Raw genomic sequence first — 14,102 nt, 5'->3', positions numbered from 1 at the left:
TCAATTTGCATGTAGGAATTTATTAAGCAAAAAATCACAAAAATAATTATTTTTACATATTTAGATTTTAGTCTTTAAAATTAGCATTTTTCTTTAGTTTTAAGTTAATTAGTCATTTTAATATTAAAAATAAATAAAAAATTTTAATTTCTACAAAATAGATTAATTTAGGAATTAATTAATTTAATTCGGATTTTTAAAATTAAAGAAAAGAAAAAAGAAAACAAAGAAAGAAAAAGGGGATTAAGTTTGTTTGGGTCTAATTTCGGATATGGGCCAATTTTTATGGCCCAATTTCCTCAAAAAATGTTCAGCCCACCTCTCTAACCTACCCAAACCGCTTAACCTTTAATAAAAACCTAGACCTAAGACAAATGAGATCAGATTTTAGAGAAAAGAAAAAATCGGACCCTCTCTCATACAAAACACGAAAACGGCGCATCTGAGTTCCGGTTCTTCTCCATTTTTTCCTTCTTATTCTCCATTCTCACTTTGGCTCTCATACACACTGCTCCTTAACACACACACACACTGAAGCCTCTAGCAACAAGTGAAAATTATAAAGTTTAGAGCTAAAATTCAAAGATTGCAAAGCTGATTTTCAGTTTCAAATCCTTGTCTTCTCTCACATTTTTTGGGGATTTCAGAGCTTGGTGGAGCTTTATAACTTGTTTCGAAGCTAAGAGGTTGATTTAAATTTCAGTCATTGTTCGATTCCTCTGATTTTTAGTGTTTCTGGAATTGCTTAGCTCCAATTGGGTTGGTTTTCTAACTTTAGTCGATTTATTCAAGTTTTCTTTGTTTACCCAGGTTAGTTTGAAACTTCTCTGTATTATTCTTTTAGTAAGTGATTAAACAGTTGATTTCCTGCTTAGATTTGAAGATCTTGTGTTATTTTCATGAAATATGATGCCTATTGGAATTAATTTGGTCACCTGCTACATTGTTTTCATTAATACAAGCTTTAATCCTTATTTTTGTGCAAATAGTGTAATAATTTCATTAATCGACCATAAGGATTGACTTTATTAGCTACTCTGCATACATCGCTTACAGGATGGTATCTCTTTCCCTTGTGCCCCTTAGAAAAGCAAGAACTACTGCTAAATCAGAAGGAGTATATAGGACTAGAGTCTGGTCTTTTAGCATTTAACCCTTTTATGTAAAGGATTTTGATGTTCAAAAAGCAATTACGCGAAGGAGGTTTTCTTGAACAGATTTTTGAGTGGAATATGTAGTGAGGTATGTACAGAAAGAAAATTTGTGTATCTTAAACATGTTAGAAAAATATTTGTAATATCTGCTCTTTATATCTTCTACTGCTTATTATTGTTTTAAGAGGGTAAATAAAAATATTCTTGTTGGTATATTAGGGTAATTTGATATTAGTTGCTAAGACACTACGGCTTGCATTCAGAGATTTCAAATTACGCTCCAAGCATGCTTGTTAACAGAGAAAGAGAAAAATATAATTAATAAGATATTGGATGGTAAATCTCTAATTTTTGAAATTGCAGTATGTATCGAGGAAACTCTATTTCCTTCTTGAAATTGTAGCAGTTCAAAAGTCAATAATGCAATTGCAGCATTTAAGCATTCCATTCTTTTAGCTGTCATGACCAAGTCTTGGAAATCTTTGCCTTTGTGATAAGATTTGTACTTCTGAATGTTCCTAACTGACAGAACAATTTAAACATCCATTCAATCACCTATTTTTAATGCATAAGGAAGGTGAGTTTTACCTACAAGCTGTATGGAGCATTCTTGAACTAGTTAGGTGTAATTTCATTTGCTTGCCTATGTGAAGTTTTATGAGACTTCTAATTTGTTGCAGATTTTTCACCCAGTGGAACCAAATAATGAAACTTCTTATTAGTTTACTAGCTTATTTCTTTGAGGTTTAAGGCAGAACTTATTGTAATTCAACTTCTTTGTAGATATTAATTAATGAACATCGTAGCTTGCTTTAGGTGCGATTAAATAAATTATCATAACTACGGATATTGTTCCCATGGCGTAGTTGTGATGTCTAATTTCAAATTAGATTTAAATATGAGCATCCTTAGTTTGCTTTAGTGAAATACAAATCTTTTAAAGATAAATCGAGGTGTGTCATTCACAATTGAATCACCTAATATATGGCCCTCATATTAATATTATAACTTAGTGTAAAAAACATTTTGAATATTCGTAGTTTGCTTTAGGAGCGTTTATAACAAAATCCCCATAGCTACGGGTATGGTTCCCGTGACGTAGTTGTGATACCTAATTTTCAAATTCGGGTTACATTTATGTGACCCGACCACAACTTTTAATAACTTTAATAAATTAAACATGTTGTAGATCGTGGGTATGGTTCCCGTGTCATGATCCGCAATGTGTATCAAACAAACAAATGTACGACAATCGTAACTTGTTCCAGAATAATCCCATAAAATAATTAAAAGTGGTTATAGAGTTTAAAATACGCACTAGGTTTAAAACGTGTAATAAATCAGATAATAGGCCAATTATTAATAGTTTAAGCGATCGTGTTATAACCACGGAGCCCGAGAATGCCTAACACCTTCTCCCAGGTTAACAGAATTCCTTACTTAGAATTTCTGGTTTGCAAACTTTTAAAATAAAGTCAAAATTTTCTCGATTTGGGATTTAAAATAAATCGGTGACTTGGGACACCAAATAAATTATTCCAAGTGGCGACTCTTAAAATAAAATAATCTCATTTCGAATAATGTCACTTAAATTGGAAAAACTCCCTTATATACACCCTTTAGGTGCTAAAAACGAGGTGTGACAGCTCTAGCGACTCTGCTGGGGATCATAACCCAGAACTTTTGGTTCAGGGTTCAAGAATTCGAGTTTAGAATAACTGTTATACTTGGCTTTTATTTATTATCTAATTTTTATTGCATGTTTGGGCCTAATGTGCTAAATATCGCTTTTTACCGCTTTGATATTATTTGAACTGTATATAAACTATTACGAAACCCTTCTCTTCTCATCTTCGGGGATGTGCACGCTGGCGTAACTCCTCTTCTGTTAGTGTCATACCTTAAATTAGAAAGAGGCTCGGATAAGTTATAAAGCCGGATGGCCTTTTGGTTCCCGGTACGTAGCCCCCCTCGGATCGAGTTATCCGCTCGGGTACACCAAGTCTAGAATAATATACCAAGGGTTTAAACCTAGAATAACTCAGCCCATGCCAGATCCTTAGTAGGAACGTTTGTTTGCATCATGTGCATTTGATTTTGGGGACTCAACACAGGGGTTGGGTCTGTCTAGGACAGGTGTACCCAAAAATCAAAAGACCATCCTGATGCATTTTATGTGCTACTTGCGCACCTATGTGTTTTAACTTGCATGTTGACCGGCTTCTAGAATAGGGAAAGAAAATCAAAAAAATCAAAAAAAAAACAAGAGTGAGGTAGTATTTGAAAAATCCTGAAACTCTGTCGAAACTCTGAAAAAGAAAAGTCATTTCAAAATGAGCCAAAATTTTCAAGTGTCATGTTTCCCTATTCCGTCAAAACTGACTGAACTACGTAGGTCTGATTCTCACCGAATGTGAGATACGTAGGCAAACCTCATCGGTTCCGACCTCAATTTTCAAAAATCCAAAAATATTTTCCATTAGTTCTTTATTTAGAAATCATTTCTTAGAAAATTTAAAAAAAAAAAAGAAGTTTTTAACCTCAAAAAAAGTAGTTTCTTTCTTTCCAAAGTCTTTCATATGTAAAAAAAAAAATCAATAAAAAAAAATTCAAAATCCAAAATACGGGTTTCCTTCATTTTGAAGTATTTTTCCCAAAAAATCCAAAAACAAATCAGAAACAAAAATCCAAAAATAGTCTTTTCTTCTTTAGAAGTCTTTCATTTGTAAATGTCCGTAAAAATTGAGAAATAAAAGTCCAAAAATATTTTCGCTTTTCTTTAAAAGTACTTTCGTAAATTTAAAAAGAGAGAAAACAAAAAGAAGAGAAACTCAGAAATCCGAAATGTTTTCTTAAAAGTCCTTCTTTCGAAAATCCACAAGTCAAATCAAAATTAAAAAAAAAATTCTAACTTTTTCAGAAGTCTTTTCTAAAAAATTTAAAAAAAACATAAAAAGGGAATAAAAAAAATTTCTTTTCCTTGTTTAAAAGTATTTCTTTCAAATATTTTTTAAAAATTGTAGTCTAAAAATATTTTCATCTTTTCTTTAGAAGTACTTTTGTAAATAAATTTTAAAAATAACTCAGAAATCCGAAATATTTTTTTAAAAGTCCCTCTTTCGAAAATTAAGAGGCAAAATCCAAAATTCAAAAATATCTTCTTTCTTTTAGAAGTCTTTCATTCGAGAAAAAAAAAACAAATCAAAATCCAAAAAAGGAATTCTTCTTTAGAAGCCTTTTTTTATAAAATTTCAAAAAAAAATCAAATCAAAAAATCCAAAAAATTTTACTTTCCTCTTTAATAGCCTTTCTCTCGAATATTCAATAAAAAAATTAAAATTCTTAAAAAAATAGAAAAAGGAGAGTTACTTTATTTACTGCATTCCCAATCTTCCTGAACTACGCAAGATCTGATTCATGTGGCGTCATGATACGTAGGCAATTCCCATCGGATTCGATCATAGCTATAAAATAAAACTGAGTGAAAAATATTTTTAAAAAAAAAGATAGAAAGAGAAAAAAAATTGATTTAGTGAAAAAGAAAGAAAAGAGCGGAAAAAAAAGGAGCGATAAGAAATAATAAGTGACAAACAAAAAGAGAAAAAGAGAGTGTCAAAAATAAAAAAGTGGCAAAAATGAAAAAAAAATCAAGAGTGATTAAACAGAGGCAGAAATGAAGAAAAGAGGTACAGAGTGAAAAGGGTTAGTTAAGATCGGGATGAAACATGCAACTGTTCAAGCACATGGTAGAAACGTTTAACTATTTAGGCGCATTGCATCCAAACATGTGATTTCCTATCTGTTAAGTGTCTCGAAACTAATAAGGTTGTTGGGTGTGCAAACTAGCTAGGTTTTGGTGGTTGGTTTTGTTGGTAGTCTAGCCTCCCCACTTCACAAGACCCAAAGGCACAAATGGGCTCCGCAAGAGATCTACCAATCATCGGTCATGAGGATAGCCTGGCATCGGCTATTCTGCAGCTAGAATCAGCAGCTGCTGAAGAGAATAGGATGTTGCGTCTCCGCATATTGGAAATATGGGACACCTGGTCTAATGGTAGGGAACCGCCAAGTGCAATTCCTGAGTTCCCTAAGTTGATCCCCAGGTCAGTCAAGGTTACCAATGCCACTGTGCCCAACCAGCTTATCACATGCGGACACCCTCCAATGCTGTCCAATGTTCCTGGCATGCCTTCTTTGGTTCGCTCCCAGGCACCGGTTTCAAGGGCACCACCTCCAATTTTCATCTTTCAGGGTTCACAACTTCAACCAGAACTAACATATGTGACCCCATACTCTTTCACTCAACTTACGCAATATGACCTCTCGGTGGAGCAAGAAAAGGTTGTTAAAAATCCTGAGCAAGAGGAAATGGTTCGGAAGATGAAGAGCCTGGAACAAATCCTGAAAAACATGCAAGGTCTAAGTGGCCAAAAGAGTATCTCATACTCTGACCTCTGTATGTTTCCCCATGTCCACTTGCCAGCTGGCTTCAAGATGCCAAAATTTGAAAAGTACAATGGGCACGGAGACCCGGTCGGTCACTTGAAACGATATTGTAACCACCTGAGGGGTGCTGGTGGAAGAGAGGAGCTGCTAATGGCCTATTTTAGGGAAAGCCTCTCCGGAATTGCTTCTGAGTTGTATACGGATAAAAAAAATTACCCAATGGAATGTGTGGGATGATATGGCCCCAGATTTTATCCGCCAGTTCCAGTATAATGTGGACATCGCTCCCGACGGAAACACTTTGTCCAATTTGAAAAAAAAATCGTGGAAAGCTTCAGCGAATATGCTGTAAAATGGCGTGATCAAGCTGCCAGGGTAAAGCCTCCAATGGACGAAATTGAAATGGTCATGGTCTTTCTACAGGCCCAAGAGGTGGACTACTTCCAGAATATGATGTTTGCTACGGGAAAGTCATTTGCTAAGGCTGTCAAAATAGGATAAATGGTTTAAAACGGTTTAAAAACAGGTTGAATCTTGAGTCATGCTGCTTTTAAGGCCACATCACAGTCTGCTCAGAATGGTTCGGAGGCTTTGATGAATAAAAATGGGAGTGAAGAGGGAGCCATGATGGTTCAAGCTCGAGGGGGGCCCGCAGGTCATTCAACCAATCATATGTGCCTCCTATCGTCCCACCACACTATTATCCCCTTCAAGATGCTGCTTATGCCATGGTACTGCCTCCTTATGCGGTGATGACCATGCAACCTTACCCGCGGCCACAACATTATCCACAAAATCGAGCTCGACCTCCCGAAATGCTCATCCTTACCAAGCTCCATATAATCCTGAACCAAATGATCCTCAATACAATCCTCGGCCAATAGAGCCTTTCAGAAAGAATCAGTTCACCCCTATTGGTGAATGCTTGTTCCAAAAGCTAATCAAGCTAGATCTATTGCAGCCAGTGGCCCCGAATCGGCCGAACCCTGATTTCCCCTCGCACCGAGCTGATGCTAGATGTGAATACCACTCTGGGGCAGTAGGACACAGTACAAAGGACTGTTGGACCCTCAAAATGGCAGTTGAAGATTTGATTGAAGCTAAAAGAATTGTTTTACAGGATGAAAAAGCTCCTGATGTGATGAACAATTTGTTGCCTGCCCACAACAGCGAGCCAAAAGTTGGAATGATTTTTGAAGATGAGGAATTTGATCAAGCATTGAAGGCCATTGCAGCCATTGCCGAGATAGAAGAAAAGCCAAAAAATGTTCGTCAAGCCTAAAAGTTCCCCATCAGACGGGAGTCTCGGTATCCATTCTTCCTATCCTTTCTGCCTCCGAATTATCCCAAGGTGTGATCCGGATGTTTTACATTATTGTCTTACTTTCTGATGGAAACCCTTTTATCTCAAAAATTGAAAAAAAATCAAAAAATCAAAAAAAAAAATCAAAAAAAATCAAATAAATTAATATTTCATTGTCCAGGAATGTCTCTTTTCTTAATCTTGTCATTTTTCTTGCTATCTTTTTAGTTCTGTTAAATGCAGATTTCAATAACATGACATGCTTGCAGACTTCATGCCCAGATCCTAAAATGTTGTCAGACCTCGAATTAATGAATCAATAATTAGATTGCAAAGAAGATAAGTTTTAGGAAATAAAACAAAGAGTTGGAACAGCTAAAGGAAAATTGGCTCCAGATTGGAAAGATCCATACATGGTAACAAAGGTACTGCCAAAGAGAGCGTCGTACCTGGGAAATGTCGAAGGAAATGATCCTGAAACAACTCTCAACATAGGTACAGTCAAAAGGTACTATGTTGGATCTTCTATATAACAATAATGTTCTCCGGTTGAGATGAAGATGGCTTTTATTCTCGCTACCCAACACTATCAATCCTTTGCAAACTCTTTGAGCCGGTTACTTTTCTTTGATTACCGTCTTTGGAACTTGAAAGTGTTATTGAAAAAAAATAAAAAAAAATGAAAAGAGAAGAAAAAGAAAAATACAAAAAAGGAGGAAAAGGGCAAAAAGAAAAATAAATAGGAAAAGAGAAGAAAAGAAAGATACAAAAAAGAGGGGGAGAAAAAGACAATGAAATGAAAAAATAAAGGAAAAAGAAAGGGAAAACAAAACAAAACAGAAAAACAAAAACAAAAGTTTCCCTGAACTACGTTTGACTTGATTCCGAAAGGATACGTAGGCAGCCTCTCCCTGGGGTTCAGTCACACCAAAATAAAAATCCAAAATCCCCAAAAGTTGAAACTGGGGAAGAAGTTACAATGGTTCGGCGATGGTTTAGCCTAAAAGTTTCCAAAGTTGTAATTCAATCCAAATTCTTTTTACCCCAAATCATGTTCAAGGCCTTCGATCAATCGGTGAGAATGTTCAAGGATCAGAGAATGCATCTACTTGGATCTGATGCAATCAAAATGAGAGAAATAAAAAATGATAGAGTCTTATTAGTTAAAACCCACACGGGCACCGTAAGGCGATGGTAAGCAGAGAAATTGAAAATGAGAGAGTCTTTTTAGTGAAAACTCGCAAAGAGCACTATAAGGCGATGGAAAGAAGAGAAATAAGAGAGGTTAGCTCATGAAAACCCGCAAAGGGTGCCCCTGAACGAAAAGAGGATTCTCATAGCCATTGACATCGACAGAGTCCTGGCAATGTTTCTCAATTTTGAGGCAAAAGTTGTGATGGGTTTCTGAGAGTCGGACGGTTTACACAGATCAGGCATCCAGTCCAAAAGGCATGTCATATTCAATGAAGTCCTCATGTACTCCAGATAAGTCCTTTTTTTCCTTTCTCCGAAAGGGACACTTCTTGTTTTAAACTCATTCTCCATTCTATTGTTTGTTTTCTTTGAATCCCTTTCACTCTAACTTTGTTCCGAAGCTAAGACAAAGAAAGAATGGTTATACTGATTTACAGGGTTCTCATTTGATACAAGCTAATATGCAAAAAGTCACCCAGCCTCGTCGGGGGCATCAAGTCAACCTCGACTGGCCATGGCGGCTGATGTTTTGAAATTGAAAAACTCCTGGAAAAAAATGAAATCAAAGTCAAATGCCCACAAAGGCAAAATGAAGTTAAAAAGGTTGAGTCCCACGTGGCTAACTGTCTTGGCAAAGGTTTGAAAAGCCAAGGTACCCCAAATGCTCTGAAATTGAAGTTGGAAGAAAGAAGCCAGAAATGAAAGGCCTATGAAGGTGAAATAAAGTTGAAAAAGGTTAAGTCCCCTGTGACTAGCTGTTGCGATTAAGTTTGAGGAGCCAAAAGTTCCCCAATGCTCCGAAGTTAAAAAAAAGGAAAAGAAAGAAAAAAAGAAAAGGAAGTCAAAAAGGAAAGGCCTACGAAGGCAAAATAAAGCCGAAAAGGTTGAGTTCCATCGACCAACCGTCATGGCAAAAAGTCTGGAAAAAAACCAGAGGTTCTCCAGGGCCTGAAATGAAATTGGCCTCAGGGAACAAGCAGTTGTAGTTGAGATCTTCATCTAAGAAGCTGGGTCGAGACCGAGTGATTGAAACATTCAAGGCCACAAAACCAACTACCATTTCAAACTAACAATTGTTCTTTGTTTAAAAATATGAAACATGTGCAATCCAAAGCAACCTTGCAAGAAGCAGGTGCAACCAAACAGAAACTGCCCAAGGGCTAGAAATAGCTTCGGGGCAAAAATCAATCCAAAAGGGAAGTCTCCTCTAAATTTTTTCCCACATTTTTACTCATTTTCTTAAATAAAACAAAAAAATGAAATGAAAAGAAGAAGAAGAAGAAGAAGAAAAATTCAAAACTATGGTAGCATAGGATCTCCAATCTCTAGCTACGTCTTGCCCAACATAGGGTCTCATTCCCTAGTCGATGCCAGCATAACCTGGTAGTCTTCTCCAGTATAGGATCCCACTCCCTAATCTTTCCCGGCATAACACGTGGACCTCCCCGGCATAATCCGAGGACCTTTTTATTTTTTGGCATAACCCGATGACTTTCCCGACATAACCCCTGGACCTCCCCAACATAACCCGGGGATCTTTTTATTTTCTGGCATAACTCGATGACTTTCCCGGCTTAACCCGTTGACCTCCACGGCATAACCTGAGGACATTTTCTTTTCTGGCATAACCCGATGACTTTTTCTTTTCCGGCATAACCCGATGACTCTCCCGGCATAACTCGTAGACTTCTCCAGCATAACCCGCGGACCTCGCCTGCATAACCCGAGGACATTTTTCTTTTCCGACACAACCCGATGACATTCCCAGCATAACCCGAGGACCTTTTTCTTTCCCATCATAACTAGGGGACCTCCCTGGGATAACCCTAGGACCTTTTTCTTTTTCGGCATAACGCGATGACTTTCACGGCATAACCCGTGGACTTCCCCAGCATAACCCGATGTCCTTTTTCTTTCCCGGCATAACCCGATGACTTTTCCGGCGTAATTCGTGGGCCTCCCCGACATAACCTGGAGACATTTTTCTTTTCCAGCATAACTCGATGACTTTTCCGGCATAACCCGTTGACCTCCCCGGCATAACCCGAGGACCTTTTTCTTTTCCGGCATAACCCGTGGACTTCCTCGACATAATCCGAGGACCTTTTTCTTTTCCGGCATAACCTGTGTGCCTCCCTAGCATACCCCGAGGACCTTTTTCTTTTCTGGCATAACCCGATGACCTTTCCCGGCATAATCCGAGGACCCTTTTTCTTTTTCGTCATAACCCAATGACCTTTCCCGGCATAACCCGAGGGCATTTTTCTTCTCCGGCATAACCCGGTCATTTCTTCAGCATAACCTGGTAATCTTCCCAACTTGGGGCCTCCGATCCCTATTTGATTGCATTCTAGATATAGGGTCTCCACTCCCTGATTGTTTTTTCTCAGGGATACACAATCCCGATTTTAATTGCTTTCAATAAATAAACAGTTTAGATTTTTGTTGCAATAACTCACGAAATTTTCCTAGTGAAAACTGGGGCAAAACTTTGGTGCCTGAATAGGTTATCACCGTGAGGCACAAGGTTTGGGATGACCAAAAGAAGAAGTCTCAACCCAAATAAAGGAAAAGAAGTTGAACTCTAAGTATAGAAGTGGAGAAAAGATGCGGACTGCCCAAGATATGATTGAAGTCACAAGTTTTGCATGTCCATCCTTGATTCGAAAAGCTAAAGAAGAATGAACCAGTGGTTGCAACTAATAAGTATCAAGATTCAGATCAGAGTCTGCGAAAAAACCATCCAAGACTCAAGATCAAGCTTTAGAAGGTTTATAGATAGGAATCTTGTAACTCGTTGTTGATAGGCGTAGCTATTTTAGCTTTTCATCTTTTATTTCGATGTAATAAGGAGCTCAGCAAGCAGAAATAGCAGCAACAGCAGTGAAATCACTGTTTCTTGGTAGTCCCAGCTACCAAAACTTCCAGAACTACACTGACCTGATTCCTTTATAGCCAAGGATATGTAGGCAACCTCCGAAGCAAGGTTCGGTCAGACTTTTTCAAAAAATGCTTCCTATGGAGTTTCAAACGGGCAAAAATTGCTCGTATTTGCTCACTTTATCTTTGCCCAAAAACTCTTGATGTTTCTGAGCAAAGAGAGGCAGTTGTGAACACCTAATTTTTGCACTGCATGTAAATAACTCCTAAAAATATATCAAAAATAATTTTTAAGGGATTTTAGAAGTTTTTCTTTATTTAATTGCATTTCATGCATTTTTAATATTTTAAAAATCATAAAAAAAATCATAAAAAATTATCACGTTTTAATTTCATTCCATCTTAGGTTTAATTTTCATGTAAAAATTAATTTTATTAAGCAAAGAATCACAAAAATTGTCATTTTTACATATTTAGATTTTAGTCTTTAAAATTAGCATTTTTCTTTAATTTTAAGTTAATTAGTCATTTTAATGTTAAAAATAAATAAAAAAAATTTAATTTCTACAAAATATATTAATTTAGGACTTAATTAATTTAATTAGGATTTTTAAAATCAAAGAAAAGAAAAGAAAAAGAAAACAAAGAAAGAAAAGGGGGATGAAGCTATTTTGGGTCTAATTTCGGATATGGGCCAATTTGTATGGCCCAATTCCCTCAAAGAATGTCCAGCCCACCTCTCTAACCTACCCAAACCCCTTAACCTTTAATAAAAACATAGACCTAAGACAAATGAGATCAGATTTTAGAGAAAAGAAAAAATCGGACCCTCTCTCATACAAAACACGAAAACGGCGCATCTGAGTTCCGGTTCTTCTCCATTTTTTCCTTCTTATTCTCCATTCTCACTTTGGCTCTCATACACACTGCTTCTTAACACACACACACACTGAAGCCTCTAGCAACAAGTGAAAATTATAAAGTTTAGAGCTAAAATTCAAAGATTGCAAAGCTGATTTTCAGTTTCAAATCCTTGTCTTCTCTCACATTTTTTGGGGATTTCAGAGCTTGGTGGAGCTTTATAACTTGTTTCGAAGCTAAGAGGTTGATTTAAATTTCAGTCATTGTTCGATTCCTCTGATTTTTAGTGTTTCTGGAATTGCTTAGCTCCAATTGGGTTGGTTTTCTAACTTTAGTCGATTTATTCAAGTTTTCTTTGTTTACCCAGGTTAGTTTGAAACTTCTCTGTATTATTCTTTTAGTAAGTGATTAAACAGTTGATTTCCTGCTTAGATTTGAAGATCTTGTGTTATTCTCATGAAATATGATGCCTATTGGAATTAATTTGGTCACCTGCTACATTTTTTTCATTAATACAAGCTTTAATCCTTATTTTTGTGCAAATAGTGTAATAATTTCATTAATCGACCATAAGGATTGACTTTATTAGCTACTCTGCATACATCGCTTACAGGATGGTATCTCTTTCCCTTGTGCCCCTCAGAAAAGCAAGAACTACTGCTAAATCAGAAGGAGTATATAGGACTAGAGTCTGGTCTTTTAGCATTTAACCCTTTTATGTAAAGGATTTTGATGTTCAAAAAGCAATTACGCGAAGGAGGTTTTCTTGAACAGATTTTTGAGTGGAATATGTAGTGAGGTATGTACAGAAAGAAAATTTGTGTATCTTAAACATGTTAAAAAAATATTTGTAATATCTGCACTTTATATCTTCTACTGCTTATTATTGTTCTAAGAGGGTAAATAAAAATATTCTTGTTGGTATATTAGGGTAATTTGATATTAGTTGCTAAGACACTACGGCTTGCATTCAGAGATTTCAAATTACGCTCCAAGCATGCTTGTTAACAGAGAAAGAGAAAAATATAATTAATAAGATATTGGATGGTAAATCTCTAATTTTTGAAATTGCAGTATGTATCGAGGAAACTCTATTTCCTTCTTGAAATTGTAGCAGTTCAAATGTCAATAATGCAATTGCAGCATTTAAGCATTCCATTCTTTTAGCTGTCATGACCAAGTCTTGGCAATCTTTGCCTTTGTGATAAGATTTGTACTTCTGAATGTTCCTAACTGATAGAACAATTTAAACATCCATTCAATCACTTATTTTTAATGCATAAGGAAGGTGAGTTTTACCTACAAGCTGTATGGAGCATTCTTGAACTAGTTAGGTGTAATTTCATTTGCTTGCCTATGTGAAGTTTCATGAGACTTCTTATTTGTTGCAGATTTTTCACCCAGTGGAACCAAATAATGAATCTTCTTATTAGTTTACTAGCTTATTTCTTTGAGGTTTAAGGCAGAGCTTATTGTAATTCAACTTCTTTGTAGATATTAATTAATGAACATCGTAGCTTGCTTTAGGTGCGATTAAATAAATTATCATAACTACGGATATTGTTCCCATGGTGTAGTTGTGATGCCTAATTTCAAATTAGATTTAAATATGAGCATCCTTAGTTTGCTTTAGTGAAATACAAATCTTTTAAAGATAAATCGAGGTGTGCCATTCACAATTGAATCACCTAATATATGGCCCTCATATTAATATTATAACTTAGTGTAAAAAATATTTTGAATATTCGTAGTTTGCTTTAGGAGCGTTTATAACAAAATCCTCATAGCTATGGGTACGGTTCCCGTGAAGTAGTTGTGATACCTAATTTCCAAGTTCGAGGTACATTTATGTGACCCGACCACAACTTCTAATAACTTTGATAAATTAAACATGTTGTAGATCATGGGTACAATTCCCGTGTGTATCTTAAACACGTTAGAAAAATATTTGTAATATCCGCTCTTCATATCTTCTACTGCTTATTGCTGTTCTAAGAGGGTAAATAAAAATATTCTTATTGGTATATTAGGGTATTTTGATATTAGTTGCTAATACACTACGGCTTGCATTTAGAAATTTCAAATTACGCTCCAAGCATGCTTGTTAACAGAGAAAGAGCAAAATATAATAAATAAGATATTGGATGGTAAATCTCTAATTTTTGAAATTGCAGTATGTATCGAGGAAACTCTATTTCCTGCTTGAAAATTGTTGCAGTTCAAATGTCAATAATGCAATTGCAGCATTTAAGCATTCCATTCTT

General features: G+C 36.0%; 2 long non-coding RNA genes across 2 annotated transcripts; both read left to right on the top strand.

Moving 5' to 3' along the window:
• The first annotated feature begins 386 nt into the window (after window positions 1-386).
• On the top strand, window positions 387-1,366 carry LOC107824033 (uncharacterized). Its single transcript, XR_001656778.2, has 2 exons — window positions 387-810; window positions 1,057-1,366. It is a non-coding gene; the product is annotated as an uncharacterized LOC107824033 (long non-coding RNA).
• Window positions 1,367-11,531: 10,165 nt separating this feature from the next.
• LOC107824032 (uncharacterized) lies at window positions 11,532-12,762 on the top strand. The gene is made up of 2 exons (XR_001656777.2): window positions 11,532-12,205; window positions 12,452-12,762. It is a non-coding gene; the product is annotated as an uncharacterized LOC107824032 (long non-coding RNA).
• The last annotated feature ends 1,340 nt before the right edge of the window (window positions 12,763-14,102 follow it).

Source organism: Nicotiana tabacum, chromosome 6 (genome assembly GCF_000715075.1).
Source record: "Nicotiana tabacum cultivar K326 chromosome 6, ASM71507v2, whole genome shotgun sequence".
Classification (NCBI taxonomy): Eukaryota; Viridiplantae; Streptophyta; class Magnoliopsida; order Solanales; family Solanaceae; genus Nicotiana; species Nicotiana tabacum.
The sequence above is the reverse complement of the archived record's forward strand: the minus strand, read 5'-3'. Positions and strand labels throughout refer to the sequence as shown.